Genomic DNA, 19,393 nt, shown 5'->3' with positions numbered 1-19,393 from the left:
TCCTATAAATATATGCTTAATTTTTTTCTTCATTGTGAGTACTGGTAAGATGTTCAGAGTTATTAAATATGGTTATTCAAAGAAACACATAGAATATTGATTACTGCTCTACTCATTGAGATAAAGCAGTACGAGTGATTCTAACATTTTATAACATAATACATTCCTGAAATTCATAATTATTTAGGACAAAAAGGACTGAGCATATGAATAAGGAAGCTAAAGGTAATTATAGGTATTTATTCGATAGAACTGAATAAGCTGATCATTGCAAATGCAAAGCAGAAATTACCTGTGCCATTAAACAGACTAGTTGATTTTTAAAAGATTATATATTTATTTATTTGTCATAGAGAGACAGAGAACAAACGGGGAAGCAGCAGGCAGGGCAGGCAGAGCAGGCAGAACAGGCAGAGCAGGCAAGGGAGGAGCAGGCTCCCAGCTGAGCTAGGAGCTGGATGTGGGACTCTATCCTAGGACCCTGGGATCATGATCTGAGCCAAAGGCAGTTGCTTAACTGACTGAGCCACCCAGGCATCCCAGACCAGCTAGTCATTATAGTGTCCTCCACAGGATTCAATTCTCTATTCTACTTGTTACATATAGGTCTAGATTATTGGTTTCTCCCCATCTGCTTCAGAGAAAGTATCAATTTATTTTTCTTTTCTTTTTTTCTTTCTTTTCTCTCTCTCTCTTTCTTTCTTCTTTCCTTTTTTTTTTTTTTTTTGATGTGGTGGCATAGGGAGGGGAGAGCACTAATGCAGTCCCCCACTACCACAAATTATGTAAAGTTTCCCCACATTTGGGGAAATCACAGGGGTCAGCACATCCAGAGTGCAATGGATAAGAATTGCCCTGAGAAAATCACTCCCCTGCCAGCTAAGCATTTGCTCTTTTTTTTTTTCTTTTTGCAGATAAAATAATCCCAGCTGAGTCAACAGAAAGACTATAGATCTAATAAGAGATTTTATAAGAATGCCAGATATAAGATCTATTTTACAAAAATCTGTAATGTTCCTCTGCATCAGCAATAGCTAACTAAAAATGTAATATTCTATGATGCCATTCCTAATAACAATCAAAACTCTAAACTATGAATTTAACTGAATAAACAATGTCTATGATCTCTATGGAGAATAAGTTTTTTTTTTTATTTTTTAAAGATTTTATTTATTTATTTGACAGAGAGAGATCACAAGTAGGCAGAGAGGCAGGCAGAGAAAGAGGAGGAAGCAGGCTCCCTGCTGAGCAGAGAGCCCGATGCGGGACTCGATCCCAGGACCCTGGGATCATGACCTGAGCCGAAGGCAACGGCTTAACCCACCGAGCCACCCAGGTGCCCCTGGAGAATAAGTTTTAAATTTGTTAAGGGCATAAAGATCTTAAATAAATGGAGTGTTATACCATGGTCATGGAATGGATGACAACAGGGTAAAATGTCAGTTTTCCAAAACTAATCTTTAAATTTAATTCAATCCCAATGAAAATTCTAGTAGGACTTTTTGTAGTAGGTCTTTAAAAAAATGAATTAAACACACTTATTCTGCGATGTATAAGAAGACTAAATATATTATGAAAAATTAAAGTGATTTTGAAAAAGGATAGAAAGTGGCTCACTGCAGGTATCAGACAACTGATATGTGCAGATGGAGAAAGGATTGATAAAACATTTAACAGATGATATTGGGAAAGTCTCATAGAGAAAAGTAATACTGGATTCTTAGCTTATAGCAGTGTTTCTCAACCCTTTTTTCATTGTTGTCTACTTAAGGAACTTAAAAAAACTTTTTAAGGGCGCCTGGGTGGCTCAGTGGGTTAAGCCGCTGCCTTCGGCTCAGGTCATGATCTCAGGGTCCTGGGATCGAGTCCCGCATCGGGCTCTCTGCTCAGCAGGGAGCCTGCTTCCCTCTTCTCTCTCTCTCTTTCTGCCAGCCTCTCTGCTTACCTGTGATCTCTCTCTGTCAAATAAATAAATAAAATCTTTAAAAAAAAAAAAAAACTTTTTAAGACATTTTCCCCTAATTTTCTACCTTTTCCAATGAAATTTTAATACCACAAATATTTTATATATCTATATTTGTTTATATCTCCTGAGAGGGGGAAATTTAGTTGGATTAAAATTCTAAATGGACAATGTAAATTTGAAATGTTAATGATAAAGGAAAAAAAGAGATACACAGATTATTTTTCTGACTTTGGGGTGTGGAAGAAGTTTTTTTTTTTTTTAAGATTTTATTTATTTATTTGAGAGGCAGAGATCACAAGTAGGCAGAGAGGCAGGTGGAGGGGGGAGCAGGCTCCCTGCTGAGCAGAGAGCTGGATACGGGGCTCAATCCCAGGACCCTGAGATCATAACCTGAGCTGAAGGCAGAGGCCTTAACCCACTGAGCCACCCAGGCACCCCTGGAAGAACTTCTTAAACCAACTCCCCAAAGCACAAACTCTAAGATAAAAAAGAAATGGATGGAAAATACATTAGAATTAAGGACTTAGTTTGCCTCATTGAAAAATATAATAGGGAGAGTTCATATACAGATCACAGATTGGAAAAGGATATTTGAAATAAGGTCAATAAGGGAAAAATATATACAGTGAGGAAGACATCTTGCTAATTATAAGAAAATGGTAAACCCAGGATACCTGGGTGGCTCAGTCAGTTAAGCATCTGCCTTCATTCAGCTCACATCATGATCCCAGGGTCCTGACATCAAGTCCTACATCAGGCTTCTTGCTCAGCCAGGAACCTACTTCTCCCTCTGCCTGTCATTCTCGCTGCTTGGAATGTCATGCTATCTCTCTAGTCAAATAAATAAATAAAATCTTAAAAAGAGAGAGAGAAAAGAAAATGGTAAATCCAAGAGAAAAATGGGTGAAGGATATGCACATGGCATTTGCATAAGGGGAGACATTAAGGAACACCTGGGTGGCTGTCAGTTAAGTGTCTGCCTTAGGCTCAGGTATTGATCTCAGGATCCTGGGATTGAGTCTCACATCGGGCTCCTTGCTTAGCGGGAAGCCTGTTTCTCCCTCCACCTGCTGTTCCCACTGCTTGTGTTCTCCCTTTCTCTCTGACAAATAAATAAATGAAATATTAAAAAAAAAAAAAAGGAAGACACTAATAACGAACATATGAAATGATATTCATTTCAACTTCAAAAATAATCAGAAAATAGAGGTTTTATGATCATTGAGGGAGAAGTCATGGAGCCAAAAGGCCACTGTAGTGTATTGAGGATCATCAATACACTGATTTCTTCAGAAATCCTCAGAAAATGAGAGGTTTGTAAATGATTGCAACAAGAATGGGTTATCTGATATTATAAGCTACATAGGGGGTATTTGAGAAAGAGAAAATTGCATAGAAAAAGGTTTGGAAGATAATCTCCAAGGATCTCTTGAATTTTGCATATCTTGTGAGCAGACTGCCTTTGTTCTGGACTATCTTTACAAGGATGTTCTTTTTTTTTTTTTTTTTTTTAAGATTTTATTTATTTATTTGACAGAGAGAAATCACAAGTAGGCAGAGGCAGGCAGAGAGAGAGGAGGGAGCAGGCTCCCCGCTGAGCAGGGAGCCCACATGGGGCTCGATCCCAGGACCCTGGGATCATGACCTGAGCCGAAGGCAGAGGCCTTAACCCACTGAGCCACCCAGGTGCCCTTTTTTTTTTTTTTTAAAGATTTTATTTATTTAGTTGAGAGAGAGAGAAAGAATGCACAGAGGCAGCGGGGGAGGGCAGAGGGAGAGGCAAGCTCCCTACTGAGCAGGAGTCTGATGCAGTACTTGTTCCCAGGACCTTGAGATTGTGACCTGAGCTGAAGGCAGACACTTAATGACTGAGCCACCCAGGCATCCCTCAAAGATGTTCTTATTGTGAATAGTTTTGGAAGACTGATAACAAAAGACAGGTTGTTTATTGTCCATTATAATGAAAATAATGTCTCCCTATATGGCAAAGATCAGGAAGTCTTCTTATGCATTTTAAAAGATTTGTGTTGCCTAAACCCAGGGCTCCTCTCCTGTAATGTAAGTAGGGTAAAATCTTAGTCTCTTAAAATTCTTGACATGAACATTCTTAGACACCTCCAAGCCCAGTGGAAAAAGTTACTTAGGCCAGAGAAAAAACCTCACAGGTATGTGAGATTAGCTCTGTTGGTCTATCTAAATAGGTAAACTGTAGTGAGTGTGGTGAGGTAATGAGTGGGAATCTTTTCAAATGCATAGGACTCTGGGAACTCGTCTTCATTCCTAGAGCACAGGGTGCTGTCTTCCTTTGGGCATATTCAGGACATACTCACTATTGACAATGAAACTGTAAAGGTCAGGAGAATGGGCGTCTTATCTAAATCATGTGGAACTCTGGGTTCTAGTTAGTTCTTTCACATAATTACTTTATATAGTTTGGAATTTACAAATTACAAATATGCAAAATAATGCTATATATTTTACAAGGTATAGACATATATAAGGACATATATTGTTTGTACTTTAGGGTAGGTTCTTATGCTGGAGAGGGGAACAAGGGTGGGAATTAACAATTAAAGAGGAAAATGAAACAAAATGAAATAAGAGGGGGCACTTGCCCAGACTGATGATAGCAGTATGCCATAAGTTCTTGCTACCTTAGGTGCAAAACCAAAACCAACAAAGTATAGAATTAATCACTTTCCACCAAGCAACTTGGAATGGTCTCAAACATGAGAACCCTGATTCCAACTTCAATTTGAATCGTTTTCATTCTTTTTTTTTTTTTTTTAAATTTTTCAGCTCTGTTAACTTTTTATGATGTCACCTCAAATGCTTTAGGCCTTTGACTTTCTGCTCTCTCTAAAGGACTTTCTATCAAACATGTCCCTCAGTTTCATGAATGTTTATTACCTCAGGATAAGATCCTCCTTGTCCTTCAGGGACCAACTACTCTGCCCCACCCTACATAGCTGGCATTGTGGCCAGGCTGTAGAGGACCTACAAGTGGAACTATCAGTACATGGAAAGTATCTTGGATAAGCAGAGGGGTCTCAGAATTAGTTGGGGCTATAAAATCTCTTAGGGATACTGTGAGCAAGTTTTTCTGGAACAAGGAAATGGAGGCGTGGGTAGTGGGAAATAATTGAAGGATGGGTGACAGAAGGTTAAGGAGCGAAAGAGGAGCATAAAGTAATGAGAAAGGAGTGAAAGAGTTGACTATGACAAAAACTAAAGTTTGTTTCTCATTACAGTTGGTCAGAGTTCAGCATGTGATCTGTGAGTTTCAGAATAAGCATGTTGAAAGTAAGAAGGCAGCCATACGTGAGTAGCCTGAGGGCAATAAAAGGACAGGAACTAGAACATTTGACTTCCACCTCTTTGGAGTTGGACCAATGAATATTTATGTGGTAAATAGCCTGTGGAAATGTTAAAAGGAGAGGTTTTTCTCTCACTTCACAATTATAAGATTTAAATCTTAAAATTTGATAGTTTATAAAAGAGATCCTGACAATTTCACATATCATCTACTGACTTAATATGGTCATTTAAAAAAAATTATTTATTTGAGAGAGAGAGAGCACAAGTGGGAGGGGTCAGAGGGAGAGAGAGAGAATCCCAAGCAGACTCTGTTGAGCATGGAGCACTACAAAGGGCTCAATCTCACCACCCTGAGATCACAACCTGAGCTGAGATGAAGAGTCAGACACCTAACCAACTGTGCCACCCAGGCGCCCCAGTGTGATCATTTAGATATTAAACTTCTTGTTTTGTGCTAAGAGCATTTGTAAGGTATGACAAATAAGAACACTAGCTGGCTCCATGGAATAAATATCTTAATGTATACCACACATTAAAGTGGTTATTCAGTGATCTGAATGAGATAGGAGTTTATTTTTCCCTCATATTATACATAGTTTAGGAGTGAGCAGTCCAGGACTATTACGATAACTGTGTTGTCAGGTCCCAGAATCCTCTTAGCTGTTTTTTCTACCATGTCTAGAGGAGGGTCTTTGTCTTTAAGGGTGGAGATAATTCATCACTATATCCCTCATCCAAATAGTAAAATGCAAAATGTGGAGGTAAGAAAGTATTCTCCTTCTCTTTCCTGACACAAACTGGGAGGGAGAGTCCACACTTTGCTCACAATACAGTGCCAAAACTTCATTGCAAGACCTCATCTAGCTACAATAGAATCTGAGAAATGTATTTACTGTATTGTTTTATGCCCACCTAAGATTTTTGTTACTCTTAAAAGAACAGGAAGTATTGTTTGGTGATAACTACCAGTCTTAGCCATGTTGTAGGACATTCACAGAAAAACTTGATGAGTTTTTTGGGGGGCAGAGCTTGCTCTGACAATGATGAAGGCTATGAAGAGTTCAGTTCAAATAATTAAAATATCTGATACAATCCCTGTCCCTGTAAGTTCCATGAATAGCCTATAGCTGCACCAAGAAAGACAGGAATATAAACCAATGCTTTCAATATAAAATACACAAAATACAATAGAAGACAAACATGAGAATTGATCCAGATATGAGCTCTTAGAAGATGCTCTCAATGAACACCAAAGATGAACCAAGTTTCTCAAAAGAATAAACATATAGAGAACTAAAGAAATTAAATGTTAAAACAATTTTTCAACAGTACTCCATAACTAATAAGTGTAGATTAATTCCTTCAGTGGAGTGCTAAAATTATCAGTTGTTCTCAGTGGCAGTGTTCTCAGTGACATCTTCAGTGGGTCAGCAGCACCCCAGAAGCAAGCAGCACATTCCAGTTTTTAACTCCTGGTGCCAAAGCACGTCAGGAGTTAGGCCTGAGCAACATGGATCTCCATCTGTCCTTTGAAAGAAAAACAGTTAAAAGTCTGTTCACTTAGTTATTCCCTGCAAAGTAAAACCACACTTAGGAAAAGAATCATCTGGCCCCCTGGTTTCACTGGCTCTTGCTCCCACCTGCTATTACAAGATCTCAGTGTTCTGTAAGGGATCCTCTCAAACCAAGTATTTATGAAGGTCCCCCATGTGTCTCTGCAAACAATGCTGGTCAGTTAAATTACAAAAACAGCCATTTTCTTTTCTCCTCTCACCTCTATGGAGCATGTCAAGCTCCTCTAGAGGGAGCCCATCTGTGAGACCCTGCCCTCACTTCCACTGGCTATGCCTGCTGGGCAATACATATTCCTCACACTTGATGCTTCTAATGAAGTGAAGCCCTGTAGGTGCCAACAGTGTGTGGAAATTGGCTCTCCTTTTAAAGATGTCCCATACAGTCCTGCTGTCTTACCAAATTTTTGTGAACAAATAGTTTTTACTTAGAGTGTTTTCTCTACTAGTCATTCCCACATTGTAGGTGGAATGTGAGTCTTTGGTGCCTAATCCGATGGGCAAGACTGGGTTGAGGACACCACGTAGTACTTGGAATAATTCCTCCCTTTCTACAGCTGTGATGTCTATTCCTTTTCTCTGGGAATGATTCTCTCCAGAGGGCTCCTCCTCTTGGAAATTCTTGAAGTTCCATCCTTGTTGCTCACTAGAAGAGCTCTGAAACATCTGAATTCCATTTGAGTTCAAAGTGGGATACCACCCAGCAGCAAGTTAAGGAAGGAGGAGGCACAGATTAAATTACACTCCCTATTTCCTGACATTGACTGTGAGCCACAACTCCTCCCCCAACCTGGCTGTAAATAGCAAATTTCACTGGAAACTCTTAAGCCCATCTCTTTGCTGTTTGGGCACAGAACAGTCATCTAGAGCTGTGCAATAAAGATTTAAATACTCAGTGCAAAAAAGATTTAAGAAATAGCTCCTGATGTGTTTTCCCTTGGCCAAATGTCATTTTGCAAAAGAGAAGGATATGAGATGTGGACTATGCCTGTTAGGCAGGAAGGGGAAATTGAGAGCCTCTCCTATATTAGGTGAGAAAAAAAAAAAGGAAGCAAAGTTTACATCATTGGATGAGAGAGTCCAAGCACAATATGAGAAAACAAACAATTCACTTAGGTGAGCCAACTAAAGTCAGGAGGCAAGAAACCTGTGGGATTTCAAAAACCCTTATTTTTCATGGGAATGGACCCTTTGGATAAATGGTGCTGACCAAGGCACCTCTCCACAGGGATGATTACCTATTGCCTTTTTTCCTTTTCTTTTTTTATTTATTTTTATTTTTATTTTTTTTTAGTAATCTCTACATCCAACTTGAGGCTTGAACACATGACCCTGAGATCAAGAGTCACATGCTCTACCCACTGAGCCACCGAGGCGCCTTTTGTCTTTAATTCTGGCCAAAGCTCTTGGTATCTGGCCCTTGACAGTAGCTTGTCCTTTTATCCCTGATGTTAATCTGAGTGATGCAAAGCTAGAGTAAATCCGCATAGGCTTAACAACATGGATTCATGACTTTTGCCAGCATCATAATTCATGCTGACAAATAAATATTGCTTCACTTCTTGGGTGATTTTGGAAGTGAGTTATTCAGAAAGCATCAGCTAACTCCCAGGGGTAGCCCCTTAACATTGGGCAGAATGGCAACAGATGCCAGCAGTGAATTGCAAATTGCAAACAGTGACTATGCGAGCTTTTAGAGCCCAGTTTCTGTGACATTTAACCACTCACACTTCTGCCACACATTTTTTCCAAGTAGATACTGCATAGTTCATTTAGTTGGTCAGGACAACAAGGACCCTTAGCTGGAAAGGAAATAATGATTTAATAGTTTGTCTTATTCCTAGTGAGGGAGAAAAACGTTGTTTTCCTGAATTCAGCATTTGGAGCTGAACACATAATTCCCATCATGCCAACAAAGAACAATAAAAGCAATTCTACCTGTTCAGAGGCCATGCTGTCCCCACCCCTTAACCCCCCTGAGGATTATCATGAGGATTATCCTGAGGATTATAAAAGACTGTACTGGATGCTTTATAAGATGGGGGAATCTGAATCCTTTAAATAAAGGAGAAGAGAGAATGGTCTCTGAATCTCATCAACAATCTATATTCCTCAAATAGAATTAGAGCTGCCTCTTATATAGAAAAATGTTTATCAAATGGAAATTTTATTATCTGAGTATTGAATTCAGTGATATCAGGGGCATTCTTTTGTAGACAAAGGTCTTGCCTAGGTTTGATTTCTATCCCTTTACTGACTTAAGTACATTGAATAACACCTTTGAAATACTGTTCAGTTTTTTTGGTGGGGGAGGGGTAGTCTTTTTTTTTTTTTTTTTTTAAGCCAGTTGAACATTTCTTTTGGAGCATCAGTTCTTTTATATACACTTTCCCTTTTTACCCACTAGTAAGCCAAGACTTACTAAGGATCTGTCATCAGAGGGAGCATAGCTTGTGCAGACATGTGGGGGTGAACATCATAAAGAAGGCTCTTCCCTTGGGCTCTTTTCTTTCCTGGTGTTTACACTGTTCCCTCCAACATTTTTTTCATCATGGTCTGAGAAGCAGTGATTTTTGTCACATTAAAACTGGACTGGTTTTCACCAGTTTGGGAGAATGTGCTGGGGAGAAACAAGTTCAGCGCCTGCCTCATCTTCTGATGCCTTCTGCTTTCTTCCCTCCCTTCCCTGCAGGCAAGCAAACTCATCATAGTCCTTGTCTAGCACCAGTTTAGTGACTAGATAACTGCTATGATTCACTCTGATTCAGGTTTTGCTTTGTTTTGATAACATAATTTTCCTAAGTATTTTGAACTATTTTTGAATTGCTGGGGGGAGGGAGAATGAGTCCTCAAAAAGATTAATACTGAGTGTACATGGTGTGGATAAAGTTGTATCTGGATTAACAAATCATTTGAATGTGTGTTCAACTAATAACACATTTCTGGCATTTCTTTAACTGTAGTCATATTTGTGAAATCCCCTTCTTTTATGCCTCTCCTTATTTTTGTTGGCTCACCTAAGTAAGCTAGAGATTTACTCTTATTGAGTCTTATTATGTCCATGTCCAGGGTTTTTCAAAATTCTCTCTAAGGAGCTTGAAATCCCGTCATTTGCACCATCCCTAGGCCTTGTTTCCCTACTTTGTTTTCTTTCTCCTTCTTCTCCATTTTTTTTTTCTGCTTCCTTTTCCGCTTTGGTTCATCCCTCTCCCCTGCACTCTACTCTGAAGAGTGTAGAGTGCCGCTAATTCCACTGCTTGGTACCTTTGCTCTCCTCCTAGATGCACTGCTGACTTACATGAATTCTTCTAGGTTGGTGGGACTTCTTGGCCATCTTGAGCAGGTTGCACTTGCTTCAACATGGAGACCTGTGATTTGGGTAGGAAACAATTAGAGTCCAAGCTGTATTCCCCAGATTCAGTATTCTTACCAGAAAATAAGGCTTCCATCGCTGTAGTTTGCTTGGACAAAGTACACTTTTCAAAAATTTAAAACCATGCCTCTCATACATAGTATGGGCATGTGTCAATCATTAGTGAAGGAAGCAGTAAAATGGGAAAGCTGATTCAAAGACCACTTAAGTAAATGGGTATTTAAAGACATTGAAAAAAAAATATTAGAATAAGATTGTTGGGTTAGCTATAAAACTGGTAAATACCTACAAAGCAATAAAACCATAAGTTTGGGATAATTCTTCCACTAGACAGAAATCGTTTACATCTGTCCCAGAGGAAAAAAACCCTGTAAGTTAAGACGTGACTTCACAAAATCTGGGTTTTTAAAATAAGTGCTAGATAGTGAGTCAAGGATTGGTACTTAAGTAATCCTTGCATGGCTTTGTTAAAATGTTTAATATTGAAAGAACATGCTCGTTTTCCTTTAACTTATTTCTAAATTTTGGATATTTTTTGTTAATACCACTTTCCCCCATTAAAAGTAGCCCAGGTGCAGGGATTAGATACCCTCGGCTATGCCACTCAGCTCCATATGGTAACTATTTCTCAACATATCTGCTCTAAGTCTGTGATGACCTATTTCATGAAGTGGTCCATTATGGCCAAGGTATTGTTGAAGTGTCGTGGGGAATGCAAGAATGGCACAGAAGTGATCCCTTTGTCTTATCAATATTTTACCTCTAAAATTTTGTTGTAAAGGAGCCACTTTTGAAGATTATGCTCCAGCAGAACTCATTACCACTGCATTTGATCTGGTAGGTAGATGAGAGACGTGTACAGCTATTTACTCAATAAAAGAACATGAGCATGTTTCAAGTCTCTACATACTATGGTGGCTAGAGAAAGAGATCATTTCTAGTTGTAGTAATTCAGAGAGGCTTTTGCTGATTAAGAAGGAAGAAAGGAAGGAAAGAAAGGGAAAGAAAAAAGGAAGGAAGAAAGGAAAGAGAAAGAGAAAGAAATACAAAACGATTTCTAGAAACTACTAGTTCATATTTAGAATCTTTACCATATTTGAAATGCTGTCTCATTTTTTTCTTTTAAAGATTTTATTTATTTGTTTGTCAGAGAGAGAGAGCACGCACAAAAGCAGGGGGAGCAGCAGGCAGAGGGTGAGCAGGGAGCTCCCTGGTGAGCAGGGAGCCTGCTACGGGACATGATTCCAGGAACCTGGGATCATGATGTGAGCTAAAGGCAGATGCTTAACCAACTGAGCCACCCAGGCATCCCTAATTTCTCATTGAGAAATAAAACAAAACTAACTTAGTTTGCTCTCAGTGACAGCTTCTTATGACAGCCCAAGCCAACTGTAGGGTACAAGATCATGAGCTAAGCCTGTGGTGGCCCTTTTAAAAACCAAAGCCTCTGAAAGTGACAGATGAAAAGAAAGTCTTATTTTTATGGGATCTGCAAAATCCAGATGGTACAAAATCTTGTGGGCCACACCTAGCACAGTGTTGGACTTGGAGCTGAAGTTCAACCATTACTCCTTGAACTAAATGTGCCTAAGGGCACTTAGTTGTGACTTCTGGAGAGCTAAAGCTATCGATCCCTTTGGTAGTGGGAGAGGCTACACACAGATGAAGCACATTGTGTCTCCTTGCTGTCTGCAGTGAACTTTACCATTGGTGCTTGGGGGTGGAGGAAGAAGACAAGACAAAATGGTGCTGGAAATTAAGAGCCAAAATGTATGCATAACAGAGGTGAAGTCTGGTCTCAGAACTGGAAGTTCTTGTGGGGAGCAGTTATTTGGTACTACAGTGTTTCCCTAAAAAGCGCTTATCAAGTCTGTGCTAGAAGAGTGCTCCTTTCTGTGAAGCTCTGTAGGACACCAGGAGTTGGGATTGGCCTGGTCACAACACAGTAAAGCAAAGAGAGTTGTTCTGATACTCTGGTTTTCAAAGCACATCATAGAGGTTAAGAATATGATCTTTGGAGCCAGACAGTACAGGAGTTCAAATTCTAGTTCCTTTGCTAAGGATTGGAGCCAGAATATCCAGATTAAAATCCTGGTTTAACTACTTATTATGAACCCTTTCACCTTACTTAGGCCTTAACTTCTCTGTGCCTCTGTAGGTGTCCATCATAAAATGGGGGATAATCAGTGACTATCTCATTGGCTTATTTGTGAAAATTAAATGAGACAATATATGTTGGGCATGAAGTAAGTAGCAGATGAACATTTGGCCTCTCCTTTCTACCAGCTTAACTTAAACACTTTGTGTAGGATGCAGAAACCATGGACAGTTAGCTGAAGCAAAACTAAAAAAGTTGGTAGGGTTTATTATAGGAGTTTAGGGATGACTTACGAAAACCTAGAGGCAAGAATGAAGATGGACCTCTGATGAAGACATAGGAACTGAGATGCCATTATAATATATTTTTTTAAAGATTTTATTTATTTATTTGACGGATAGAGATCACAAGTAGGCAGAGAGGGAAGCAAAGAGAGAAGAGGAAGCAGGTTCCCTGCTGAGCAGAGGGCGCAATGCGGGGCTCAATCGCAGGACCCTGGGATCATGACCCAAGCCAAAGGCAGAGGATTTAACCCACTGAGCCACCCACAGACCCTGACCATTATAATATTTTTATCCAATGCCTTAAACCTATAAGATTTTGCCCTTCACTCCTCAGTTTTTAATTAGTCATTGACTTATAAGTGTAGTATGATCTAATATTTTTTTCCATTTGGATCACCAAATGTCTGAGCATTACTCATTGAATATCTTGTCCTTTTCCCACTGACCTACAATATCACCCATGTAATATGTCAGGAACATTACATATGAGGGTTCTCCTTCTAGGTTCTTCATTTTATTCATTTGTTGTCTATTCCTATATCAGTATCATATTGTCTTAATGAATGGTTTTATAATAATCTTGATCTCTGATACAATAAAATTTCCCCAGTTTGTTTTTCTTTTTTCAGGAGTGTCTTAGCAATTCTTAGGTCTTTTTTCTTTGGGATAGTTTAAAAATAGAGGTGTAGATTCTTTAAACACTTACCATTGAGAGTTGGGATCTATGTTTCTTCCCCTTGTCACATAGCATCACTTCTGTTTACTCTCTTGGTTGAAGCAGTCACAAGCCTACCCATATAACGTGTGATCCTGGACTAGAAAAGTACATTAGTGATACAATCAGTAAAAATTGAATAAAGTCTGTGAATTATAGTATTATATCAGTGTGAATTTCCTGCTTTTAGTCATTGTAGTATGATTATGATTTGGGAAGAAACTTAGAACACCATAACTCCGATCACTTCCCTCCTGAATTTAAGGATATTTTGTCCATTATTTTACCCTTTTAAAAAACCTCTACAAATTAGATAATATTTGTTTTTCACAGACAGTATCTATATATTTCTAGATGTTTACCAGTTTCTTTGCTTGCCATTTGTCTTGCATCTCAGACACTCCTTGTGGGATCATTTGCTTCTTTCTAAAGAACAACCTTTAAACATTTCTATTGTGAAAGTCATTAAATCATTTGTAATATCTGGTTATTATTCTCATTTGTATAATGAGGCAAATACAGGAAGTAACTTGATGTAGTGAAAAGACCCCTGGACTAAGCATATATTAATATAAAGCCCAGTTTCAGCTTTGCTACTAATGATTTAACTTTGTGGGCCTCAACTACCTTGCACTTACAGCGGATGATTGCTTCAGTTCTCCCCAGCTATAAAATGATACAGTCAGATAAACTTAAAATGAAATAATGGCCCTTCTGTTTTATTACTTACATGCAACTTCTCTCAAAGTATAGTTGCAGGGGAAGATTCACATATGATAACTTGAAATCTTTCTATAATTATAAAAATATGAGATATTGACTCAATTTTCCATTTTTAGACATTACCCCATAGAGATCTACTGTCCGTATAAAAAATACTTGTCAAATATAAGAAGGGACAAGCATTATAATACATGTCTTTTCTTAAAAATGACAAAAAAACAAAACATGCATTCTCCTAAAAAGAAAATGCAGCCAGTTTACCTCCCTATAAGTAGAAATAAGGACTAAAGAGTAATAAGATCCCCTGAAATACTACCGTAGATAGAATTAAATATGAAAGAACTCAGAAAAGTCACATCTTCGAGTCAGGGAAGCTTTGTGGCAAGCTCATTATAATTTTCCATCTCATGTTTCTTAGAGAGCTGGCAATGAGCATTTCCAGATGAATTTCTTTTTCCCTTTGCATATTTTTGACTATTTCTGTCCACAATGAATCTTATGCATATTTTTCTTATTAAAACTATTCCCTATACTTTAGCCAGCTTCTCCAACCAGGCTTCAGACAGAACTTGGTTGTGGAGATGGTTCATCTCCAGTGGACTCACTGCCCCTTTTTCCTTCAATCTTTGTCTCATTTTCCTTTCCTCAACCAATTAAAGCTAATTTCCTAGAAACTGAATAGAATGTTGGTTGCCAGGGGCTCCAGGGAAAGAGAGATGAGGTGATAAAGGTCAAAGGTACAAGTTTGTAGAATGTAATACACAGCATGGTGATTATATAGGGTACTGTAAACTTGAAAGTTGCTGAGAGTACATCTTAAGCATTTTTACCACATACACAAAATTAAATACTTTATGTGAGGTGATTATCTAGGCCTCCAGTAACCATTCTACAAGAGTGTATGTATATCTAATCATCACATTCTTCAAATATATACAATTATATTTGTCAATTATTTCTCAATAAAGTTTTAAAATACTAGACAAAAGGATATAATTGCAGCCATTTGACAATTTGGTGTGAATTTGAGTTAATAGGTTACATTCCCTGAGAGTATTTCTATTTTGCTTATCTGTAGCTTTATTATTCATTGCAGAAATACAAGTTTTATCTTTTTGATAATGATATATATATATATATATTTAAAGATCTTATTTATTTATTTGACAGACAGAGATCACAAGTAGGCAGAGAGGCAGGCAGAAAGAGAGAGAGGAGGAAGCAGGCTCCCCATGGAGGAGAAAGCCTGATGTGGGGCTCCATCCCAGGACCCTGGGATCATGACCTGAGCCGAAGGCAAAGGCTTTAACCCACTGAGCCACCCAGGTGCCCCGATAATGATATTTTCTGATCTCTCAGGTTTCAGACAGCAGAAAAGTCTACATTGTCAGACATTTAAAGTTTTTTTCTGTTTCTTGTGGGGTGGGAGGAGGAGGATGGTGTTCTCAACATACTATCACATGGCACAGCCCTGTCCCTCCTGTGCTTAACATGTGAGCAAAAATTGAACCTCCTCAATACCCTGGGGAAATTTCTTCTTTTTCTTTTGTCCTCCTGTGTATTTGGTGAGAACATTTCTACAGAGAATAAGCCAGTAGGATTTTAGAATTTGAGAACTTAAACTCATCAACTTTTTCTCCTGTATCATGCTATTCTTAGGTACAAATCACCTATTAATACAATATCTCAAGAGGGTAGGGATAAGCATCTCCTGGAGGACTCTTATCCAAACAAATCTTTTCAGTACACAGATGAGGAAAGGAGAGCTAGTTGGACCAAATCCAGGCTGTGGAAAACCTTATACAACTGGGGGATCTTCTTTAAGAAGAAGAGTGCACAAGTATGAATGAAACAAAGTATACAAGCAAATAGCTACTTTTAATGAGAAAAGAACACAATATATTATAATTTTAAAAAGTTGATAAATACCACAAATACTACAAAATCCAAAAAAATCAAAGTATTCTTATTAACCATCTGCTTGACATACTTGTTATTCTTTCCTAACTTTTTTGACTACATACTTCTTAATCACCTCTCCAAATGATAATGTCATAATATTTTCTTTTTTTAAAAAAGATTTTATTTATTTGTGAGAGAGAGAGATAGAGAGAGAGAGCAGGGGGAAGAGCAGAGGAAGAGGGGCAAGCAGACTCCATGCTGAGTGCAAAGGCCGACACGGGGTTCAATCCCAGGACCCCCAGATTGTGACTTGAGCAGAAACCAAGAGTTAGAAGCTCAACCGACTGAGCCATCTTTCAATTGGAGAGAATCAAAAGGTAATTTGATCTTTTCTTCAACATGGCTGACCAAAGTTTGTTTTTGTTACAGTTCAGAAAAGGTTTGTTTTTTTTTTTTCAGTTTCATAATCCTTATTAGTAAGATTTTGTACAATTTTAGGATTGTCCAATTTGGAAAAAACCTCTTTCATGTATAAACTGCAAGCTTCTCAGGGCATTTAAGGTTTTTTGGTTTTGTTTTTGCTTTTTTTAAAGATTTTATTTATTTGACAGAGAGAGAGCACAAGCAGGGGGATGCAGGAAAGGGAGATGCAGGTTCCCTACTGAGCAGGGAGTCCCATGCAGGGCTGATTCCAGGACCCAGGGATCATGACCTGAGCCCAAGGCAGATGCTTAACCCACTGAGCCACCCAGGTGCCCCCAGGCATTTAAGTTTTCTTGAGTAATGATTCATTTTATACTCTTTATTTTTTTTAAAGATTTTATTTATTTATTTGACAGACAGAGATCACAAGTAGCCAGAGAGGTAGGCAGGGGGTGTGCGGGGGGGAGGCAGGCTCTCTGCTGAGCAGAGAGCCCCATGCAGGGCTCCAGCCAAAGACCCTGGGATCATGACCTGAGCCGAAGGCAGAGGCTTAACCCACTGAGCCACCCATTTTATACTCTTTAAATTGATGGTAGCTGGGGTGCCTGGGTGGCTCAGTTAGTTCAGCTTCAGCTTTCTGGCTCAGGTCATGATCCCTCCACCGCCCCTTGGGATCTTTGCTCTGCAGATAGTTTGGGTCTTCCTCTGCTTCTCACTCACTCTCTCCACTCCTCCCCCTGCTTGCTCGCTGTCTCTCTCAAATCTTAAAAACAAACAAACAAACAAACAAACCCACAGGACAACTTAAAAAAAAATAGACAGCCATTAACTACTTTATCATTAACGTTCTTATTGTAGTTGTGTAAAATGAGTTTTGTGTTATTTTCATAGATCTTAACATTTCATGTTATATCAGTCTGGGTCCAACCAGGAGAGAAAAAACACACGGTAATTTGATAGGAAAGGTTTAATAAAAAGACATTAAAAAGAATATGGAATATAGAAATAGCAAATAATAGAGGCAGCTACTACTTTCAGGGCTTAGATAGAAAGCATGCCAAGCGCCCCCACCCTCAGTCCAGGCTGAGGTGCATTGTCTAACTGTGACTCACTGAACAGCAGAGAAGTTGCTGTGGTGCCCCTAGTGGAACTAGCTGGATATCAGCTTACCGAGTGTTGGGAAGCGGCTTTCGAGGGGATGCCTCGGGCTACGGCGCAGAGCAGGAGTTGGGTGCTGGCTGGAGAAACCATGCACTGCAGGAATCTGGGGCTGGAGAAGCTGTGAGGAGTCTTGTGTGCGGCAGGAACCAGCCAAAGCACCCCAGAATTCAGAGGCAAAACTTTTTTCCTCCTGCATTGTGTCTTCAGCACCCTCTACTGACAGTACCCTCTAGCCTGAGTGTGAGCTAGGAAAGAAAACCCATTTTAGGGCCTACATCCATTTTTCAAAGAGCAGAAAAAAAGGGTGATTTGAAACTGACAGGCAGTAATAACTACAGACATATCAAATAAGTAAGAAATGTCAACCTTTCTCCATGTGATCAACTTCTCTTAACAGAGTATCAAACAATCCAAGAGTCTTCTTTTTTTCTTCTTTTTCATTAACAAGTTACTGTCTTTGTTAGGCTCAAAAACTTCTTGTTGCTGTTTGCCTCTCGATGTCAGAATAATTTCCATTGATTTCGTTGATCTTCTTTACCCCCTTTGTTTCATACTGCATTAAATTTGTATGACTTTTTATCCGCTCTTTAATCAATTTAAAGCTGACAAAAGAAGATAACTTTGTATATTTTCATATCAGAAGTCTATAATTTCTGGATAGTTTTGCTGAAACATTCAAAAATGACCTTCCAAATTGTAGTTAAAGTGGTCCATTTCTGACTCAGCTTTCCTTAGCTGGATTCTCAAGATGCCTATTGCCATTCCAATGATATCTGACATTTGAGAAAGCCTAAAAAATGGGAATTCTGAGTGGAAAAAATAGTGGTTAAATATCTAATTTTTCCATTTTTAGGAAAACATATAATCATATTAAAATCATGAGATCATGTAATATTATGTAGCCATATAGCAGCAGTCCCTGACCACTAGTTCATTCTTTTTTCCATCTTATTAAACTCTCTGGTCTACTCTTCATACTTTTAAAAAAACAGACCCTATATACCATTACAAGCCCATGGTGGGACCAGGCAAAAAAGTGATCTCAGCTGGCCACATATGTAGGTGTCTAGGCCTTCTCCCCACTGCTGTTTTTTTTTTTTTTTAAAGATTTTATTTATTTATTTGACAGAGAGAGATCACAAGTAGGCAGAAAGGCAGGCAGAGAGAGAGAGGAGGAAGCAGGCTCCCTGCTGAGCAGAAAGCCTGAACCAGGACTCGATCCCAGGACCCTGAGATCATGACCTGAGCCAAAGGCAGCGGCTTAACCCACTGAGCCACCCAAGCGTCCTCCACTGCTGTTTTACTCATGGCTTTCTAGATGCTTTGGATCCACTTCATACAATATCCTGGCCCCTTTTCTTTTACAGGCCTAGGGTTTGAAAATTTTTCAGAATTTAGAAGTAAGCAGGTATTGCCAATGGGAGCAGCAGCTCTGGTAGGAAAGGGGGAATTATGAAGAAGAGGAAAGATGTTTCCCATTGAAAGGGTTACTATTGTCATGCAGAAATATCCACCCAGCATAATTATATCTTCTGATTTTTCAAGAGAAAGCAAAAATTTAGATTTAAGGTGAAATCTCCCAAATATTAAAAATTGGCAATTAATGTTAAAATATTTAAAACACCATAGATCAGTTTTCTTCTGAAGTCAATCTGGTATGTGAAAGACGACTCATCCAAAAGTGGCCATCTTCTACCCTTCCAGTCCCACCTTCTAATCACATCATCTTGTTTTATTTTAATAATAGCACTTATTATGACCTGATATTTATTATCTGACACACACATAGCCCATGCAAAGAAAGCTCTGCAAACCATATATAAATTGTTCACAGCTGTACCCCAACACCAAGAAGAGCC

General features: G+C 38.9%; 1 pseudogene; it reads right to left on the bottom strand.

Moving 5' to 3' along the window:
* Positions 1 to 743: 743 nt before the first annotated feature.
* Positions 744 to 887, bottom strand: LOC122892689 (annotated as a pseudogene).
* Between the last annotated feature and the right edge of the window lie 18,506 nt (positions 888 to 19,393).

The sequence above is a fragment of the Neovison vison genome, chromosome 12 (genome assembly GCF_020171115.1).
Source record: "Neovison vison isolate M4711 chromosome 12, ASM_NN_V1, whole genome shotgun sequence".
In the NCBI taxonomy this organism is placed as follows: domain Eukaryota; kingdom Metazoa; phylum Chordata; class Mammalia; order Carnivora; family Mustelidae; genus Neogale; species Neogale vison.
The sequence above is the reverse complement of the archived record's forward strand: the minus strand, read 5'-3'. Positions and strand labels throughout refer to the sequence as shown.